Genomic DNA, 19,514 nt, shown 5'->3' with positions numbered 1-19,514 from the left:
AAACGGCCACTGAATTCTGTACCTTGGAAAGGACGGCTGCTTTGTGTGATGCTGGCTGAGTCACTGGCCAGGTGTGACTTGTTCTATATCAGCACCCTGTATTCTTAGCCATTAAAATTGATACTCACAAAGAGCAAAGGGTGTTCCTTTAATGTCCCAAATTTTATGACCATTGTAAAAAAGCCAAAGGTAGGATTTAGCTGAAGTCAACTTTAAAAAATACAATTTGGTTTAAGGTATAGAAATACGTCATATTTCCAGGCATAGATGAAAAAGAGCTAATGTTTATGATAAGATAGATACTTTAGAATGATGATCTCCAAGGATGGATGATTGCCCCAAATATGACACAAACCCAAGGTTGAAGCCAGAAAGAGAGGCAATTTCAGCTGTCCCCAGTACCTCCCTAACTTTTGTCTCCCAGTCTAGAAAATGCAGTGGATGCAAGTGAAAATATTGAATAATTTTTATAGAGTTACCATAAGACCTCCTTTATTGTATAACTACAAGAAAATTTTGTCTACTTTGGTACGATAAATTCTTGTCATTCGCCATTGTTTGAGATATTCTTCATAGAACACATCAGAGTGTGGTGACACCAAGGTTTAGAACTTGGAAATAGATTACCTCTCTCTTCAAACCACTCTGCCCAGTGTGTAACTGGGTCATCAGCAGATTTGGGTTGTGTCCAACTTGCGGGTGAGCACTGTGGGTGCGTTCACCCAGAGCACTCCCATTAGAAAGGCATGGAGAGCTTCGGCTTAGGAATGTGTCTCTCTCATTGGATGGGAGCTAAAAACTCTTCTCTATTAATAGAAGGTCTAGTCTTAATTTGAAGCTGTATTTCCTTTAAGTCCATCTCTTCTAGCAAATTCACAGGGTTTTGGTTTGTTTTTTTATTTTTTATTTTTTGCTATATCTATGCACCAACATAAAAAGAGCAAATACTTTAAATGCTTGATACTTTTCTTAACCCTGGCTCACAATAGTCACATACTTTATCCTAAGCAATAATTCCAATGAATCAAGGTTTAAGATGCCTGGTACATATTTTTTAAAGATTTTATTTATTCATTTTTAGACCAGGGAAGGGAGGAAGAGAGGGAGAAAAACATCAAAGTGTGGTTGCCTCTCACACACCCCGCACTGGGGACCTGGCCTGCAACCCAGGCAAACGGCCTGACTGGGTATTGAGCCAGTGACCCTTTGGTTTGCAGGCCAGTGCTCAGTCCACTGAGCCACACCAGCCAGGGCTGCCTACTATATATTTTCTACTACATACTACAAGGTATTCTTATTAAAATCTATATTGTCCATTAGTGTACCTCCCTGGAATATTTCATCCACTTTACCCTAGAAATGTGAGACTCATTCTTAGTAAAACACTGATTTATTGCAATATGGGATCTGTCCCAATTGGGAAAATGGCATTATGAATAATTTTGTCATATTTTTAAAATGCAGATATAACTGATTTTAACACATGGAAAAACAACCCTGAAAGTGCTAATTTGACTTACTTTGGGTCTCCCAAGAGCTTAGGGAAAAAAATAGCATATGTCAGCTAAAACGGTAATGTTAGGAATATTTTTGTCTGAAATAATTGGCCGTAAGAATTTTTAAAATATATCCACAATAAGTGGACATTCACTAACTTCTGACAACTTTCTTATAAACTTATTATAAGAGAAATGCCAGCCATCTCTTACAACACATTAACAACCATATTAGAAAATATTTTCAAGTACATTCTTCAGGGGCCTCCTGCTCTCAAGAAGAAAGCGTCTCTTGGTCACTCACACTCACCAAACTCACCCAGGGCCCAGCACAACAGCACATGGCTAGCGCCGAGGCTGGTCTCTAAGGAGACCCTCATGGGAGATGTGGTATCTGGTCTCATGCAGCTTACACGGCAGCTAGCTTGATGAGACCAAGGCTAACGTATATCAGGTGAGAGACAGAAATAAAAGACAGCCTATAACCGAGGGCTATATCATGACTCAGTGTCAATCAGAGCCGAAGGAAAGGGAGATCAAGGGGACCAGAACACTTCAGAAAGATTCTGCGGAACAAATGGAACTTGGGCTGACGCTGTGATTGGTCACAGACAGAGCAACAAAAAGAAGGAAAGGCACGCCAGAAAGGATAAAACGTGAACGAGGGCGCAAATGCCAGCGGGAGCGAGCTGGTCTCTCCCGTCCCTTCATGGGCAGCACGGGGACTGGAGTAATTGTTGCGGGGGACTGCCAGCCCGGTGTTTGTTAAAATACGTAATTGCCTAGATAAAAGCAAAAGATATGTAGTTTTCACCAAATAAAAGCTTCCAGGAAAACTGCATTCCCTTAGGGTAAAACAAAGCATGGAGAATTTCAACTCCAAAAGCAGGATTTTTCGGAGTTGGAGATAATAGGGGGAACAGAACTGAAAGCCGGTCGTAGCCCTTGGAGGGAGTGGCAGCTAGACGTTGTTCCCTTTTCTCACACTGACGCCGCATCCAGGCTCACGTTCGTTTCCTTGGAGAGGGGTATCTGTTTCTCATTAGAACCCCTGCTTAATCTTCCTTCGTGGTATCCTTTCTCAAGTACTAAATGTTATGCCAATTCATCTTATTAATAAAAGACCCCAGATTCAAGTAATGTTTCCCTTTCCTTGGGTTTGGAATAGCTTAAGCAGACTGAGGCTGGAGTCTAATCAGTTACTTCCCTGGGCATTAATGAGGAAACCGGGAGAGGGTGTTGCCTCCGAGCCCAGTGCCTGTCACAGAGACCCCGGCACCAGGACTTTCCAAAGATGTTTTCACATGGGCCTTTGTCCTTCAATGCCCGCTGACGATGAATTCGCTTAGCACAGAATTTTTAACCTCACAGTCAGATACACTGCCCTGTTCCCAGGGTGCTACACATCTGGTCGAGAGGAGAACATATCAGCCCCAAGTTGACATTTTCAAATGCTTACTTGGGTGTCTGGATATGTGGAAGGATAATAATACGTGTGGGTTTTTAGAATAGTGTTTATCCAAATGACTTGACAATTTTTACTATTCCATTTGAATGATCCTGAGTAAATGTGGATTCTTATTTGCCTATAATTTATTATTATTTTAGTATTACTACATTGAAAAATGGTAGTTTAGTCTTGAAAATGAATGTTAACATTGTACCACAATCCAAATTTTGAAAAGCTTTTCTCAAACCAGTTACCTAATTTGCCTTCTCCCACCTGAGTATAGAGCCATTTTATCATCATTCATAGAGAAGTAATTTCTCTTCCTGGTGGAATAACCAATGAACAAGCTGCAATATACGAGCATGTACTTAGGGGACCCTATATTAATGCTTTCAGTTCTGCTAACCTTGGCAGAGATCTTGACATTAACCTGAGACACACCCTCTCTCTCCATTAAAAACAGATGTACCCTGACCACTTTAACTTTAAAATAAAAATGCAGAATCACTCAATAAGCCTGTGTGAGTAATACAGTTTTGGGGCGGGGGGTGGCACGGGGGAGCTATATTTATAAAGACGGGACTGAATTGAGAGTAGGCTTCTGGACTCAAATTGACAAGTAAAGCAAAGAAATTAGAGAAAACAGATCTATTTATCATCACTACCTTTTAGAAAATGCCCAGCACCCTTTACAACAAGATACAAGAACATTTTGATGAGCGATCTTGTTCCGGTGTCATGACGTTTGCAAAAAGAGGTCCAGCCTGCCTTCAGCACTCCCAGCAATTCTCTAGGGACTTGGTTTTCCTCTTGGGAAGCCATAAATCTTGCAGCTGTTTATTGTGAACTGAACAGGACCTCTGTCTGGGGGGATGGCAGGCTCGTTCTGACTCTAATCTCTGACATCAGTCTGGGACGGCTGGTAACGTGCATTACACTGAGCTGTCCAAACGCTGTGGCACGTGACGAGTGTCACGGCCCTGCCTTCCTTGGGCAGCCTAATTGCCTATCACTACTTGATACAGTAGGGAAGAGGCCCCTTGCCAGGCTGGAGAAACCCAGAAGGGGAAAAGGAAGTGCTCCTAAGACCATGTCTGCCACCAATGGAATGCAAACAAACATGAATTAAACAGATTTCCAACACCCCAAATCAACTCAATAAAGTAGAAAATCTTGTCGCCTGTATTTCAGAGGATCTTAAAAAAAGTGAGATGACAACAGGAAGCAGCTACAACTAATATGACAGAATGAAATAAAAACTGCACAGGACTCAGGACGCAGACTGTAAGACAAACTGCAAGGCATCAAGAGCCTTCTACTCAGATAAAGAGCACCCAGGAGACAGGAAGAGAAATGGGGTTGGGAGGTGGAGGGAAGCTTCCGGGACAAACCGTAAAAGTGCATAACTGGGCGTGCCAACGGCGGCATTAAGGAAAGTGGCTGGAAAATCAATATGGAAAGGAAAAAAAAATTTGAAGAAGTCTTGAGAAAAATGAAAAACAGCCTCATTAAAACATTTGGAAGTGATTATAAAAACCACCTTGAAATAATCAGCGTTAAACACAGCTTCAGAAAAATGTACTGAGATTTAACTCAATTAACTCTTTCAGTTCTACAGCTATGTCAATTTTCATAGACACAACGTTATGCTAGATATACCCTCTTTTCACTGCACGAGTTTTAAATAGGAGCCATTAATGCAAAGGGTAAGGGACTCAAAACTGTAAGAGATTTGAATGTAAAAAATCCATGCAAATTAACTCTGACTTTTTTATTTAAATGGTAGAAACCAAAAACAACCCCAAACAACTCAATCACGTTCCGTAAAAAGGAAGAGCTTAAAATAAAATGTTTGTCATTAAACTGTATTATTGGGTCAAACTTTTCTGACTTATGTATTAAATGACACAATTCTCTTGGCCAGAAAAGAGGTCACAATGGAAGTGGAGCTTGGTGCTTGAGCAGACCAGTGACAGGGTGCCTCCCTGGCCTTTCCTCTGGCACCATGGTCCCCTGTTCAGGGGTCACCGATGCTCTGGGTCAGAACTTCAGGGAGACCGTGACCATCAGGAATCCTGGATTAAATTCTGTATTACACATTTTCTTTCCTGGGAAAAATGTCTATCGATCTTTTAGCAACATAGCAAAGGGAGTTGGTGACTCAAAAAAGGTCAATGCTAAGTTCTAATATGAGTAAGCGACTGCTTTCACTATGCGATGGCAGAGAGCAGGTAGCCCCAAGGACCACATCCTCAGAATTCTGACACCTGTTCCTTTAATGCTAAAAATCCCAAAGCTAGAACTTTATTTTGTTTGCCTACCACTAAATTTTGTTCAAAGACATATATGTGTGTATGTGCCTATATATATGTACATATATATACACACACGTGTGTGTATATAAAATACCTGTGTTCGATAGCAAGCATGCTTAAAGACCAGCCTTTGGATTTTAATACCATTCAGTGAAAGGCACCAGTGCTCTCTGAAGAACAGCTGACTCTAGGACTGGGAGATGATGAGTGTGGGGCCTCTGGTAGCCCCAGGAAACAAGGAGGTGCCAAAACAAACAAACAGGACGTCAAAGAGACAGAAGAGCTAACTGAAAGAGCTACCAATGACCAAAAATGAAACAATTGTGCAGAAAATAAATAAAAATAGTATTGGGCTATAACCCAGAGGATAAAATAAATGTCAATGAATCCATACTGACATACTTTATTGAATAAATAAATAAATGAATGAAAAGAGACAACTCTCCCATATAGTATAATATCAAATAACCCATGTAACTACTCCATCCTCAACAGGGGAACGTGATTCCTCATTCCTGAAGCACAAGTGGCGAGTGAATGACATCCTTCTGAAGAGCACAATACGGAAAGAAGAAGAAGATAGCAATGTTCCAGTGCAGAAACCTGACAAGCATTACCTCGGCCAGGTGATTAAGGTCAGTATCAACAGTGATGAATCAGGACATAGCGTGGAGCCCTGCTATGATACAATGAAAACAGCACCTTATCTCTGTGGTCTTCTTCCCCCAAACCCACAACCCTGGTTGAATCGTGAGAAAAGAGCAGACGAATTCTAATGAAAGGATATCTTACAAAATACTGACCAGTACTCTTCAGAAATGTCCAAATCCTTAGAGACAAAAGAGGGTATGAGAATGTCACAGCCCAGAGGAGCCTGAGGAGATAAAGAACTAAATGTAATGTGGTATCCTGATGGAGTCCCGGACCAGGAAAAAGACATTAGATAAAAAGAAAGCAAATCTCACTAAAGCATGGACGTTAGTTGTTTGTTTGTTTTTCTCAAACAAACCAGAAGGATACACACTAATGTTATGAACCAGGCTGTGGAGGGCTGGGTTGGACAGAGGAATGAAGAAAAAGGGGAATGAGGCTGTGTGATATTTTAAAGGAATTCAAGCTGAATCCAACATACTTTATTTCTGTAAATAAGATTGAGGCCATATGTAATGGAGGTTAACCTGAGTGGTAGGTATATTATTATTCTGTATCATTATTTTTATTTTTTCTATGTGTTTTCAGTTCATCAGGAAAAATAAGTATGTATTTGTCTGAAGCAGGAAGCCAGTGACCCCCTGAGTTGCGGTTGTCGTCTCTGAACGATGGTTTTTGGACCGAGCTCTGCAGACCTGTGCCCCTCAGCACTGCCTCAGGAAACGCAGCGAAGATGCAGACAGCTGAGTGTTTTGGGCTCTAGGAAACCACTTCCACTTCGGCCAGAGCAATCCGTTTGATATGTTTTGTAACATGGGGAAACTGTTTAATGAGTTATGATGTTTCCTTTAGATGGGAGACTGTTAGTTACTATGTTTTTTTTTTCCTTAGGAATAGCATCTTTCCATTTTAGCAGGACATGTGGTCACCCAGAATACAAATCACATTGCCCATGGTCACTTGAATACAGGTATGGCTAATTGGCCATTGAAATTCTGGACACTTTGAGGCAAAGAAAGTGTCCTTAAAAAAAAAGGCTACTCTCTATCTTTCCTCTTTCCCCTTCTTGTTGGCTGGAATATGGATGTGCTGAGTCCTACTTCCAGACTTAGTGAACACCTTGATCTATGAGTTGACCTTGGGAAAGTCAGGAACACATGATAGAGCAACAGAATAGAACATGAGCAAGAAATAACTTGTGTCTCATTTGGGTCACTACCATTTGTTTGTTTGTTTTTTTGAACTTATTTTCTTGCCATCTGATTTAATTTTAACATGTGCAAAGAAATGCTACTCATTTGGATGCATCAAATGAGATAGATCTTGGGACCAAGAGAGGACTTTCTCTAATGTCACGGACTAGAATGCTTTGTTCTAAAGGGAGTTGGTTCTGGATATAAGCTGTTTCTAAGGCAGGGAAACTCTCATGCCCCAGCTCCCCAGACACCGAGGGAGGGACTGCCTTGAGAAAACAACTATAAATTACATAGCGAAAGAGCAACTTGGTGGTGGCGCTGTAAGAGCAGAGGCGTGGGTACGCAGAGCTCTGTCTGACACAGTGCAAGAGATGTATCCAAGGTCCACCACCCACCAAAGGTGCCAGTGTATATATGCAGGTCTCTGCGATACTGGAACGAGTTCCGGTGGACGGACACAATTCTTGTCTCTAGCAACGACACCATGTGACAGCAATAGCAACAGTGGTGGAGATCTTGGCTCCTGGCCAAAGCATTAGACTATTTTGTGTTTTTTCCCCATGTTATGTCATCAACTAAATCCACACTTCTAGAGTTCTTCGGCTTGTTATGGGAAGGAGAGTCCGAGGAAGAGAGAGACATTTTTATGACAGCATGATGGGACTTGGAGTCATTTCTTTAAATATTCAAAGAAAGATGATCTTGTTTTGAATCCTTAGATGGTGAAGTGGGACATATGGGTTACATGTGTACAATTTCATCTAATATAAAGTTTTACTGCTAAGTAAATTTGAAAAACCACTGCCTTGTTATGAATGAAAGCTAAGGACTTTATGATACATGATGTGAAACTTCAGACTTCATGTCAGACACCCAGCATTTGAATCCCATCTCCCCCTGTCTATGTTCACGGACAACGAATTTCTTCTTTCAGAATCTTCATCTCCTCTCTCAAAGAGTCTGCATCGACCTCCCTTGGTTGTGTGTCGGGATGATATTACACACAGTGGGTACCTGTGTGTGAAGTGGTAAAGGGGAGTTAGCAATCAAGTGACCAAAAGTGATTGGCTGTGGGTAATGTAAGAGCTGCCAGACTGCCCTAATAACCTAAGGCGCCAAGGAAGGTTAGAGGAACTGGGGAATGGAGATAAAGAGCCTGCTTAATCTTAAGGCGTTAATGACAGTTGCTCACCACTCAGGTTTGCCCGCCAACAAGAGCCCCCACCAATCAAAACCTCTGCCTTTGTTCAATCGAGCCAATAGCTAACCGCTACATCTGCTTCTGTATCCCCAGCTTGCTTGCCTGCTCTTATAAAAACCCAACAGTCTGTAAGCCAGGCGCGACTTCCATTTTGGCGGCTCTGCGTAGCCGCGGGACTGCGGTCTCAGTTGGGAAGTTCGCCCCTGCGCAGGTTAAAACTTGGCCAATAAATATACCATCAAGTTGCTCTCAGTTTCTGTGGATTCCTTTCACTCGCAATTTGCATATAACAGGTAATAGGTAAAATAATGGCTCCCCAAAGATGTCCACACCCTAATCCTAAGAACTTGTGAGTGTGTCACCTTAAACAGCGAAAGTGACTTTACAGATGTGATGAACTTAAGAACCTTGAGAAGAAAACATTATTTTAGACTATTCAGTGAGCTCAATCTAATCACAAGGATCCCTGTAAGAGGAAGGCAGGAGAGTCTGTTTCAGAAAAAAGAGTTGAAGATGTCCTCACAAATTAGTGAGCTGTTCCATTCACAGAGATGTTCCAAAGAATGCAGGTGACCTCTGGTATCTAGAAAAGGCAAGCACGTGAATTCTTGTCTAGAGCCTCTGGAAGGAATGCAGCCCTGACGATACTTTAATTTTAGGACTTCTGATCTTCAGGACTATAAAAAAATGCCTCTTTGTTGTTTTAACCCACTGTACTTACAGTCTTTACTTGCAGCAGCAATGGATACATACAAAGTAGCATTTTTCTGGGGGAATTTCAGCAGTTCCCTCAAAATTTTAGGGGAAATAGCTTCCTCTTATGAGACAAGAAAGTCAAACAAAGCTACCAGATCAATACTCGTATTGAGGAGAATGCATGGGTTGTGGATGCGTGACAGGTTTCAGACTACAATTTATTTGGTGAAGCCATCTCCTGGAAGAACATTTCTCATGTCTTTTAAAGAACAACCCAGGCTTCCTGAAGACAAGGGTGTCCCTTTGGGTGCTTGAGACTTTAGACTCGTATCCCAGGAATGGTGTACCGCGCTTCCCACCTACTCAGTAGTTGAAACATGACTTTCATCTTGAGTTCAAGTCTAATATTTTTGTTGCCACCACTTGGAGCACTATGTTGCAGAAGATCCTGAGACAGCCTGACTTCCGTGGGAAAGTGCCCTGAGTCCACGGGCGTGCACAACCTAACTATGCCTGCATGGAAAGGGAGTAAGGGGGTAAGTGGGCCAGGACCTGCCATGTACTTGGCATTCTTGTTTCAGACTCATGTGATAATTTGCCTATCTAAACATTTGTCTTGTAAAGTCAGAGGAATATATAAGAAAGAAACCAGAAAATTGGGTATGAAAATTAGAAGTTTCCTGGAGAAGACTTTCAGGTCAAAAGAACAGAAAACTCATCTATGGAACTTACCTACTCGTTTACACAGATTCCAGGCAACATCTGAGTATTTGTTTGTCTCTATAGCATCCAGATTAACATAGCTTGTATCTAAATGACTCTACATAGTTAAATAGCATCTATAAATATGAAAATCCACAGACCATGTCAATTAATTTAGTATCAGCTTTCATCCTCCTTTATCTTAGGAATTCCTGATGATCACCATTTTGGGGACAGAAGAGGTGAAGGGCTGAGTCACCCCTAAAGGAACACAATTTATCAGATTTTTTTATCAAGTTTATTTTAATTCTGAAGCTCACGGTGACTTCCTGTGGGATTAAAAGTTAGTGAGTAGTACAAGTCAAAGTACCAAGAACAGAAATGGGTATTTGGTTCTCTCTTCCCAATATTGCTCCACCGGGGCTTTCCCTGCAGACTGCAGCCTCTGAACTAAACAACAACAAAAATAACAACGAAGCAAGTATGATCCTATACCCAGCTGTGAGGTAGATCAAGAAACAAGGCAATGTGGAAATCACATGAAAACTGCAACTTGAACTGCAACTTCCCATTCACACTAACTCTGCGATCTGCACCGTGACAAACCAAGACAATTGACAAACATTCTATACTGCTTGTATATGGCTGATTGGCTGACAAGACCAAACCAGAGAATCTCTGCAGCATCATTCAAGTTAGTTCTCTGTTCCAGGTATCTTTCTGGTCTCCATTCCCCTGCAACGTCATAGTCAGCCTTACGGAGAAAACCAAAAGGCCTAACAACCCCTCTCCCAAGAATCCTTTTCAGATATCATCAAGCAGCTTACTCTCTTCTTCAGAATTCATGGAAATTTTTAAGACTACTCCTATTAATAGTATTAAAATTTATAGTTATATATACATATATGTAAACACAAAAATTTAAGTCATATATATTACATATATGTATATATAGCTTATAGATGTGTGTGTGTGTATGTATCCCTCATGAAACTTAAAATCTCCTACAAGGCTTTCTATATACCCATCAAGATTTAGCACTTTACCCTGAGTAAGTACTCATATCCTTTAAGACATGTTCAGCAAAATGTAATAGAAGCAATGTCCCCCAAATGTCTTAAACAAATTAGGAGTTATATTTTCTTCACTGAATGAGAAGCCTAGAGGCAAGCAGTCCATCTGTGGTTGGCCTGACAGCTCACAATGTCGCTTGGAACCTAAGTTCTATCCAATTCTCTGCACTGCCACACTTAGGATGTATAATTCACAGAACTTCCTTGTAAACCCAGCATGGTTGTTCTGTATCTAGCATTGTACCCACATCCCAGAGAAGAGGAAGGGTTAAGGTAAAGAGCATTTGCCATTTGGGTCAGCCTTTCCCTTAACCTTAATGAGCTCTATGGGAACTCGTCCTGTGACTGACTTTTGTATCTCATTGATAGGATTGTGTCACATGGCTGTCCCTGCTACAGGAAAAGTGGGTAAATGTAAATATTAAAGCCCTGTACATTGCCACATGAAGTGAAATTGGAGATCACTTCATTAGTAAAAAGGGGAACAAATAGATGACATAGTTGATTAGTAGCGTTGCAGTGTCTGGAATGTTTTGTAGTCATTGCATTCACTACTTGACTAATCATTTCTAAATGCTGTTTTTCTTAGTATGTGGTTTGAGGATAATGTTAGCATAACAAAAATAAGCTATATATAACACATATTTTTAAGCATAATCATTGGGATTGTTTCTTTCCCACAGCCTTCATCGTTGGACTCAAATGTTAAGAAAAAATGTTTTTAATCTGAGAATTATCTCAGAGAAAACAAGAGAGTTATTCACTACTAGACAAGTCAACTCTTAATAGATTTATTTTAAACATGATAGAGTTTAAAGATCAGAAATTCTCACTATAGGAAAATCAGGTGGTTAAATAAAAACAGGCTACAAACTATAATTACTCTCTAGATCACTCATTTGTCACTTAATTATGTCCTTAGTCATAATTCTGTTCTCTTCCACAGCACCATTAAGTCCCCCCTGAGGATTCCAACCAAAGTCTGTGGTTCTTTGAACTCCCAATGCCAAGGGTACCCTGCATTCAGTTGGTACTTAACAATTTCTTATGGAGGATTCTGGAGAATAAAGTATTCCTGAATTTGCTGTTCTAAGCACTGAACAAATATGTTGTTGACAGTTTAAACTGAAAAGCATCCAGATTTTTGGAAGTGACTAAGGCCCAATGGGAAACCAAATAAATGAGGTTAATCCTAGCTTAGAGCAATTTTGCAATCAGAATCAAAAAAAGATGATCGGTGTAGATCATTTTATTAATGCTTCTCTCGACCAGGGAAGATGACAAGAATGTCTGTGTTTTAAAAGAGCTTGCTAGAACATAAAGGGAATTTAGCAATAACCTAATCCAAACCCTTTGTTTACAGGTGAAAAAAACAGACTTGGAGAAGTCAAGGGCCTTGAAGCTACATTAGCTCTTTAGTGGAACGGGTTTCCTGGCTTCTGGGGCTCTTGATGAGATCAGTAAATAGACTAAATATTCCTTCTTTATTCAAATGATAACTTTCTCATGGTGTCATTTTGTTCCACATGGCCTAATTGTTTTACATTAACATGTTTCATTCACACATCAGAAATGCCTTTTATAAAAGCTGAAATGAGTAGAACCATCTGTCTTTGCTAACCTTCCTCAGCTCCATCCTTCCAGCTCTGAGGAATTACACTTTGGGGCTCAGTCACTAGAGTACAGGGGGTTGAGGCTTTCAGCATCACCACAGCAGAGAAAGATCCCGAGCCACTCAGTTATCAGCACTTGTCGTTGAAATAATTATGCCGCCATATGTGTGACATGGCTGTGGTCGTTCAAAAGGGCAGAGGCACACGCTATACAAAATTAAATTCAAGGAAAGACACTCAGAAGCAATGACAACTACCTGAGACATAACTGCTCCCAAGAGAGGCCAGGAGTCATGATAATGTGGAGGAGGAAAAATAATTTTCCTTCCTATTTTCTAATTTCTTCTGGCTGGACAAACACTCAAATTCACATGAAACAGATTAATGGGAGAAAACAACCAAAATAGTTATGGATGTACACACAACACAGAGTTTCCATAAGAATATGAGGCCTGTGAACAGACTGGCTCTTAAGGCTCATATGACACCTTGAGCTAAGAAGGGAGGTGGGGAAGCTGTGGTTTGGGATTGCAAAGGGCTTGGAGGCAGTTCCCATAGAGTTAGACATGTAAGTATTTGGTAAATAAGGGTTGGTTGGACCATCTTTAACACGGGCAAAGAGAGGAGTGTGATCATATGGGCCTTGCTGGGTTCCTCACTGTCTACCATACCTCGTTCTTATTAACCTGTGGAGACGGACAGCTGCCTTGGTGGAGCAGGTCCCCTACATCAGTTCTGTTAGGCACTTAGCAGGAAGGTCAAAGTTTTCTGCTGGGTCTTTCTTTTTTTTAAATAAACAACTTAAATAATATTCCAAAAGTCATATTTTGGGATGCCCACACTTAGCTTTGCTCAAAGGCATGAAAAGAAAAGCAACACCTTTTCTAACTCAGCCAGTACCACTGTGACCCTTGGCATAACACACTCTGCCTCTGAGTTTTAATATCAGTGTCTTTGAAATGAAGTTGAACAATACATATGTCTCTAAATTCCCTACAAGGTTTAATTTTAAAGCCTCTAAGTGGTAAGAATTCCATTTTACTGTCAAAGGGCTCACTTTATTAACATTTCTTTCTTTATGGGTAAACATGTAAAAAAGGCTTATAACTAAATCACTTTCCACTTGAGTGGCTTTTTATATGTTTTCTTACTTTCCAAGAAAAGTGCTGTATTTTAGCAAATCTACTATTGTAATTCCAAACATGAGCCATTATTGTCTAGACCCATTTGGCTTGGCTTATTGGACTATTCCCTAAGATATTATAAAAAATTCTTGGTTCTTATCCTCGTCTGTTGTTTTATCCAACAATTTCTTTTTTCTTCTCCAGCATTTTATTTGCCACAACCACGCCAGTTGGGCAGGAACTGATTCACAAACCCTCTAATCTCTGAGGCACTGAGGTTTCTGACCAACATACCAAAAACATGAAATTCTGGGTTAGGTTGAAATAAAAATAAGATAATTCCCCAAGCCTATTAAAACTGCTAATGATATAGTCATCACAAAAACCAAACATTTAAATTTCAAAAAATATTGAGAGATAATAGAGTTATTATTTTTACAGCAAAATGATTTAAGCCTCTTTTTCTTTCTTTTGTTGATTCATTCTTTCTAGCCCATCACTCAGCCTGTGAATCAGACCTCTCCGAATAACCTGACTGGGGCGAATTCAACACATTTAAGTTTAATTTTCTTCTATTCAAACACAACTTGCACAATGAGGTGAGCGCCTAACAATTCAAAGGAACAAACCATTAAATTAAAATTCCTAACTTGATTGTTTGAATCACACTGGGCTAAATTTACATCCTCCATAACACTGTGGGAATTCACTCTGTGGGAGATTTTTCTAGCTACGTTTCTTAAGCAAACCTTTTCTTTTTCTCCTTTTTTTAAAGGGTGAATTACTCACTGCTGTACCTTTAACAATAAGAAGAAAGAAATAAAACTGGGCTCCAGGAGAAAACAATGAGGCAATAATTTTGAAATTAAAATATAACACATGATATATCAATATAATTGTCCTGCGTATGTGATGATAACTCTGCTTTGATGGTGTTATTTCCTGAGCACACAAAACCTAATAAAATCTGGAGGGCTGAATTGATGAGAAATTCAGCGTTAGGGATTATGAAAAACACACACTAAAATAGCCAAACAAAATTACTGGGAAACAATTTTAGTGGCAAATTATTTATCTAAGTAATACAGGATGATTTATAGAGCTCTCCCAACATTAAAATAAATTAGTTACCAAAAATACTTAACTTCCTCGACAAAGTAAAATGTGATTATGTAACTATTTGTTTGACCTTGAGCAAGTCAGTCATATTTCTGTGACTTGTATTTCTTCATGTTTTATTATCCATCCTGAAGAAAACATTTTCTAAAATTTCTGTGATTATAACTTTGTGATGATGGGTTGTCTCCTTTTCCTTTATTCATCTCATTTATTCAAAATGGAATCATTAATTATAAAATTAAAAAGAAAGGTTTGGTAATGATCAGCTCACCAGTTGATGATATAATTACCAAACAGCAGTAGAATCAACTGTGGAAGCATGCAGAATGAAACATCCAAGCAAGCATAAAGCATCCAAGGGAAAAAAATCATCAAGATGCTACTACACTCACCACAAAAATAAGTGTTTTATATATTTGCTTGATGTAACCTTGGGTGTATCATTTAACTGTTCTGTGTCTGTTTCTTTTTCTTCAGATACAAAATGGAGATAATAACAGTATCTGTCCCAGAACTGTTGACAGACTAAATTGAGGTAATGCATATACAAACCCAAGTGCCTGCAATACAATAAAAGCTCAATAAATAATTCCCACTGTTAACATTATCATCAGAATTATTGCAGGCAAACTTTCATTTGTGATCACCACTTGGAGAATAAATTTGAATGAGAACATTCCACTTCAAAGTGAACATTACAATTTAACATTAGATAGGAGAGTTTTGGTAAAAGGAAACCTTTAGCTCTCTCCTTATAGATAACAAAGCAGTCATACAAATAAAAAAGTGAGGCACCTTGATTTCGTACTCATAAAAAAGGAATTTGCAAGCTACGCTCTGCTGTGAAAAAAGATGGAGGAAGAAGAATTTTCTTTCTATCTCTTGGCATTTGTCCCTGGGTTTTAAATTATTTCCCCAGCTAATTAGTTCTTTGTATTTCAAAACCCACTCTTCAGACTTTATTAAAAACTCCAAATTTTTTAAATGTTTTTTGTATTTGTGATAACCTCCACTTTTCCCTATCCACTCACCCTTTTTTTAATACACACATACTGGTTTCTATTAGCTTACTTAGGAGACAGATGTTTTCTTACTTCTTCTGTCACATGTTGACTTATTGTACCAAGGAATTTCCCTAGCTGCAACCTGCACTGGTAGTTTTTAACCTCAAATTATTTGAGTGGGACAAATTCATTCACCTGGCATTAGTGTAGAGATGGTTCATAGATGGTTGTAAGTATTAGATACAATAATAAATTCTTAGCTCAGGAGAGGAAAGTACCTGGGATGAAGGGGAGAGAAATACACAGTAAAATGGCGGTTTAGAAGTCATGTAATAGGAGGGACAGTGCCCAATAAGGTTGAGAAAATTTCATGGGACCACAGATGCTGTGCATCCATATTAAAGACATATTTCCTGCAAAATATGCAAATGTAAGACTTCCAGCCAAGATGGAGACACAGATAGATATACTTTGCCTCCTTGTACAACCAAAAGAGGGGCAACACAAATTTAAAAACAAAAAAATAACTAAAACTGCCAGAAAATCAAACTGCATGGAAATCCAACAACCAAGGAGTTAAAGAAGAAACATTCACTCCGACTGGTAAGAGGGGTGAAGATGGGCAGCCTGGGTGGAGAGGACTCACAGCAAGGCAGTGGCTGAAGGATCTGGATGGGCAAGGAGGTGGCTAGGGGACTGGGAAGTCCCACATTTGGAGTGAGACAGAATGCACAATCCAGGGTTCTAGTGCAGGGAAATAAAGCCTCAAAACTTCTGGCTATAAAAATAGCTGGGGGTTGCAGAGGCAGCAGGAAAAACTCCCAGCCTCACAGGAGAGTTTGTTGGAGAGACCCACAGGATCCTAGAAGGTACATAAAATCACCCACCCAGGCAGGAATCAGCACCAGAAGGGCCCAATTTGCTTCTGGGTAGAGGGAAAAATGACTGAAAGCCAGCCAAGAGCCAAGCAAGCAGGATTGTTCCCTCTCTGACCCCTCTCCCACATACAGTGCCACAGCACAGCAAAATGGGCTGCCCCCCACTTCACAAATACCTGTCTCTGCCTGTTACTCCATAACAGGCACTCCCAGACAAAAAATATGGCCCAAATGAAAAATACAGATCAAAGCTCCAAAAATAGAACTAAGCAATGAAGAGGTAGCTAGCCCATCAGATTCAGAGTTCAAAACACTGGAAATCAGATTGCTCACAGAATTGGTTGAGTATGGTTGCAAAATAGAGGAAAAAGTAAAGGCTATGAAAAGTGACACAAAGGAAAATGTACAGGGAGCCAGAAGTGATGGGAAGGAAACTGGGACTCAGATCAATGGTTTGGAGCAGAAGGAAGAAATAAACATTCAATCAGAACAGAATGAAGAAACAAGAATTCAAAACATGAGGAGAGGCTTAAGAACCTCCGGGACAACTTTAATGTTGCAACATCTGAAGCATAGGGGTTCCAAAGGAAGAAGAGGAAGAGCAAGAAATTGAAAACTTATTTGAAAACGGAATGAAGGGGAACTTCCCCAATGTGGCAAAGGAAATAGACTTCCCAGAAGTCCAGAAAGCTCAGGGAGTCCCCCCAAAATTTGAACCCAAGGAAGCACACACCAAGGCACATCATAATTATATTACCCAAGATTAAAGAGAAGGAGAGAATCTCAAAAGAAGCAAGAGAAAAGGAGACAGTTACCTACAAACTAGTTCCCATCAAACTATCAGCTGATTTCTCAAAAGAAACTTTACTGGCAAGGAGGGGCTGAGAAAAGTATTCCAAGTCATGACAGGAGAGGACCTACGTCCATGAGTACTCTATCTAGCAAAGCTATCATTTAGAATGGAAGGACAGATAAAGTGCTTCCCAGATAAGGTCAACTTAAAGGAGTTCATCATCACCAAGTCCTTACTATATGAAATGTTAAAGGGACTTATCTAAGAAAAAGGAGATGATCAAAAATGTAAACAGTAAAATGACAATAAACACAACTATCAACAACTGAACCTAAAAACAAACAAAAAAACAGAGCAAACAACTAGAAAAGGAACAAAATCACAGAAATAAAGATCACAGGGAGGGTTATTAGTGGGGAGAGGAAGAGGGGAGAATGGGGGGAAAGTACAGGGAATAAGAAGCATAAATGGTAGGTACAAGATAGACAGGAGGAGGTTAAAATGCTACAGGAAATATAGAAGCCAAAGAACTTACATGTATAACTCATAGACATGAGCTAAGGTGGGGAAATTCTGGTGGGAAGGGCAAAGGGTAACAAAGAGGAGAAAAAAATGGGACAAGTGTAATAGCATAATCAATAAAATATTTTAAAAATAGAAAAATATGCAAATGTAAAAGTCTGCATGCTATATGTATCTGGCTCAATTATGCCCCACACCCAACTTTTGTACAAATTTCTTACACACTGAATTTTGTGTCATTGGTTCCTTTGATGGGTGAAACCAAAGTGGAACCTAGGGTAGAGATGACAAATCAATGGCAACAAGCTCAGAGACAGATATTTTTTTTGAAAGAAAGCTAATTCAGTGACTGAAATGATGTGATCCAGAGAAACCTAAGCCCCCAACCCCAAGAATTTTTGGAGAAATTAGGAAGGATTTTTGCATTTCACCTTCATATGTGGAATGAGAAGTCAGGTGAATTTTGTGTGGCAAGTACATACATATTCAGCAAGCTTACGTGCTCAGTGTCAACTATACTATTATTCATGATGGTTTTCTTTGTTTTGATTTTGGGTGGTTGTAGTAATGATGGAGTGAGTCATAGGCTGGGCACATCACATTACACTTTTGAAAAATTGCTAACTTTCCCTATATCCTAACCGCAAAAGAATGAGAGCCAATTTTTGGTTATTTGCGCTAATGTATGCAACCTATATTTCTCCCCTAATAACACTTACCAAATTTGTAACCATTACTTATTTTTATAACCTAATTGATTGTCCTTCTTTAATCTGGTTGTGGTTTTTCTAGAATAAATATATAAGACTTCTTATATTGCTGCATATGCAGGAACAAACTTGTACTATAATTCTCCTTTTTACAAGGCAAGAAAATACACCATTTCACCATAATTAAATCAATTCACAGTTTTCTTTACCTTGTTATTTCTTCTGACCATACTCTGGTTATCTTAAGTAGATTCCAGAAATTCTGTAGTTCTGGAAAAGATAATTGTGGGCTTCTACCCCAGGGGGAAACTTCTGCAAACATTGATAAAGTGGCATGTGATGCTACCGTAGATGGAGGGAGAAAGGAAGGAAGCCAAGAGATTTCATAATCAGAAATCTGCATCAACTTCTAAATAACCAAGTTGTTTATCACTCAGGATTCTTTACTTGCAAGCAACAGAAACCAATTCTGGCTAACTTAGCCACACACACACACACACACACACACACACAGATAGGATGGGGAAACTGCAATTTGTTGCCACATCAAACTAAAAGGTTCAGGAGTAATATCTTGGCATTCTTTGATCTACAGGTTCATATGCTATCCATGGAGCCTGATTTCTCTCCAGCTTCTTGTTCTGCCCTCTTCCTTGATGCTTTTACATCAGCCTCCAAATAGTGACCAAAAAAGTTGCCAGGAACTCTAGCATTATATCAGATCAGGCTCAGGCTATTAAAAAAGCATCTCAAATATCTTAGAAAGGACTTTGAACTTCACTGACTTGCTTTTGCCCTGACTCAACCAATCACTGTGACAGGGGAGAAAGGACTATACTGATTAGCTTAAGCTTAAGTCTCAGTTGCACATAAAGGCCAAAGCATGGACTGTGAATGGAGAAGAGATTTTTCCTTAAAGGGAAATTAAGAATCTTATACCTGGAAAATGTGAGTGACAACAGCAATAATAA

This window comes from Sturnira hondurensis, unplaced genomic scaffold (genome assembly GCF_014824575.4).
Source record: "Sturnira hondurensis isolate 20B ecotype Veracruz unplaced genomic scaffold, ASM1482457v3 Scaffold0014302, whole genome shotgun sequence".
Taxonomy (NCBI): Eukaryota; Metazoa; Chordata; class Mammalia; order Chiroptera; family Phyllostomidae; genus Sturnira; species Sturnira hondurensis.
Note: the sequence above shows the minus strand (reverse complement) of the source record.